This window comes from Nelumbo lutea, chromosome 1, assembly GCF_056320005.1.
Source record: "Nelumbo lutea isolate HS-2025 chromosome 1, American lotus-T2T, whole genome shotgun sequence".
Taxonomy (NCBI): domain Eukaryota; kingdom Viridiplantae; phylum Streptophyta; class Magnoliopsida; order Proteales; family Nelumbonaceae; genus Nelumbo; species Nelumbo lutea.
The window spans coordinates 208,579,484-208,583,015 of record NC_142684.1 but is presented as its reverse complement, the minus strand read 5'-3'; positions in this window follow the sequence as shown (position 1 = coordinate 208,583,015).

Below are 3,532 nucleotides of genomic sequence, written 5' to 3'. Positions count from 1 at the left end.
TTTTTTGTTCTGTTGCTCAGAACGTACGAGTGCAGTGTCTGGATTGTACATTCTTGTTATGGTTGAAAGTTTGGATAATTCTTCATTTGAGATTCTAAAAGCTTTTTTCTCACGAAAAAGCTTTGTGCTACCACCTGCTAGGGGCTCAGGAGGGTGATCTCGTTTTCGTTTTTTAGGCTATGTTTGGTTTGAAGGGAAATGTAGGGAAAGGAACGGAAATGTAGTTCTCCTGAGCCCAAGTGGAATTTGGTTGAGTTATCAGAAATTTGGGTTTGGTCTATGCCAGCTTACCCAATTCCATTCCATTGGAGTTTGGTTGAGTTTAGACCGAGCATGCACTCACCCATAGGCTGTTTGTTCCATCGTTTTTAAAAACGAACCAGTGACCGAACTGGGGTCCAGTTACCAGTTTGAACGGTTCAATCGTTCGATCTAAACAGTTGGCCCATTTTGATAAAAAAATAAAAAAAAATTAAAAAATTGAAAAACGGTCAAAACCGTTCGAACAGTTAATCGGCCAGTTCAGCGATTTACTGACCAAAATCAACGGTTTTGGAGGAAAATGAAACCAGTCAGGTGACCGATTCCCGGTTTTTCGACCGTCCGATCCAGTCCAGTTTTGAAAACAGTGGTCCGTTCCCTTACAAACTAATTGCCTTGCACTAAGATGGAAATGGCTCAAGAAGTAAATTTAATTATTCATTTGTGTTATTATTGGTGGGTGACAATTAAAAGAACCAATTAATTTCTTTTTTGTTAAATTAGATAATTCACTACTCTATCTAAAAAGAATAGGATCCACACCGTGTAAATTCTCAATGATTTTACTGGACTTTTATTTCAGGAAACTAAAGTTAGATTTGATTTGTATATTAAGGGATATAGATCAACTTTGTAACTTGATCGATTAGGAAATTAAATAGACCCATCCCACACATACCCCTTTCTTTCAGTGAGGGAAGTCAATATATTTCACTGTTTTTGAACCGTATTGATTAGGACGGTTGGACCATTTAGATCGGAAAACGTTCAAGCAATTGATTTCGTTTTATTTCAAATTCGACTTTTGGTCAAAATCGTTGAATCGATCAATGAATTATTGACCTTGGTAGTTTGATTGATGAACCATTTGACCCAGAAAACGGTTCACAGTTTATTACTTATGACAACAAGAATGAAAAAAGAAGATCTAGAGAGAGAGATCAGTTGAGAAATGTGTGAGAGAGATATGAGAGATCTCAGGTTTAGAGATCTGGGAGAGAAGTCTAGACGACAGATTCTAGAGAGAGTGAGTGAGATCTGAGAGAAATCACAGATTTACTTTAATCGCCAGTTTGCCACCATAGCCACCACTGTTGCTGTTGTAGTTCGTCATTACAATCGCTGTCACCGCTGCAAGTGACCTCCTCCTCTTCATTTTTCGTCTTCTTCTTCTCTTCTTAACTCTCTCAGCCAATAAATAGAGGACAAAAAACCAAGGACAATGGGGAGGGAGAGAGGTCATGTCATCATTGCTGGTTCAAGTTGCAAAGGTGGACAAAAAACAGAGGACATACTCGACCGAAAAAGAAGAGAGAGATAGAGAGGGATGCCAAAATAGAAGAAATCAAGCAAAAAGTGTTGAGAAATGGAGTGCAAATGCTGTTGGGTTATATAATTTCTGAAGAGTCATGGAGCAGAGAAAGGTGCCTTAAATAATTGTTGTTAAAAGGTAGTTAACAGTTAATGATTGTTAACTTTGAATGGTGCCTCTTGATCACACCTAAGTGTAAATCATCTCCTATTAAATGTGTAAATCAGCTCCTATTAAAAACCCAAAACAATTCTTGTAATTTTCCAATATGGGACAAGTTAAAAATTGGTTTTAGTAAAAGAAAAAACTATTTACAAGATGTGTGTGGGTGTATTTTTTCATGTAATTGGCCAATCAAACCCCATTGGATTTAATCTCCAATGAGATTATTCTTTAATCGCCAATGAGATAGGAAAAACAAATTTCCCTATCACATTCTAATCGTGTACAATCTGGATGCTCTTAGCTGGAGAGCAGGTCGGACGTCGGTGGTTATCTGGCCGATCGAACTGCAAGAGAATTTAATCGCCAATGAGATAGGAAAAACAAATTTCCCTATCACATTCTAATCGTGTACGATCTGGATGCTCTTAGCTGGAGAGCAGGTCGGACGTCGGTGGTTATCTGGCCGATCGAACTGCAAGAGAAAGGATCAGAGAACCCAGGGTGACTATCCCAGTGAGGTCGCTTCGATACTTTAATTAGTACTTGCTAAGTAAATTGTGAGCTAGAAATCAGTAATCTAGAAAGTTAGAATGCACTTAATCGTACGTACCTAGGTCAAAGGGGCTGATGCCTTTATATAGCTGGGCTACCGTGAGCCTCACGAAACCTCTCCAATATCCTCAGACCGAGCAGTAGGAGTTCGTTTCGCTTCAGAAGGTGGATAATGTGTTGGCTGAGATAGCTGGCGAACTTCTAGAATCTGCTACGTGTCACCTCAAAAAATATGGGCATCCGAGGTACCCTGTCCTTGGAGCAATCTGAGGTGACTGAGACACCCAAGGTGATTGAGCTACCAAGGTGGTCGGAAGTGCTGAGTCATCATCTGATTGGCAAGTCGCATCCATGCTTCCTCTATTTATCAGGTTGGGCCAAATCACCCCTCATCACATTCCATCCCTTCTCATCTTATTCTTTATCGACAATTAAACAAACCACTATATTTTGATGAATGACTTCATTTTTATAATGTGCATGTCAACTCTTTCTTTTCATGAAAAGAAAAAAAGCAAAACCTCTTTAAATTCATTATTGTTTTCAGTATTATAAAGATTTGTTATTTTAGTTTTATCTTAGTTTGCAGCGTTTTCCATTGATATCCAAATACTAAAATAGTTTTGAAGCTTGAATGGGTTAATGATATTGGAGACTGATCTTTCTGTCCCCATCGTACTTTATCAGCTCTCCTGGGCTTGTATTAAATATAAACAAATTGGCCTGTAATGAATGCAAAGATGCTTGCCAAATGCCAATTAACTAAATTATGAATGATTTGTTTAATCATATCGTTTATATGATCATTTGGAAAGGGTAAGATATTCTGATATTTAGGTATGATTAATTACCCTCCCATTGCGCAACTTAATATCAAATTCAACAATGAGCAAGAAGATAAACACAGGAATTGGATAAAGGACGATTTCATGACCCATCTTTCATTTACACACATAAAAAAAAAACAGCATTATGTATTAATACTAATGGGACCCATGCAATGTACGAATTTTGCTAAAAAGTTTGGAGTAAAAAAATTTTGGGCTGCAGTTTGCAAAGGCTCAACCGGAACCCGACTCAGCTCAACTCGAGCTTAACTCAACATCTTGAGTGGGCTTTGGTGTGGATGCGTGTTGAGTTTTGTAGCTCAAATTCGAGTTAGAATATATTGATAAAATACTGGGGTGGGCTGAAACTGGGTCAGATTGGTCTCGGGCTACCCAGGGCTTCAACGGTTCAACC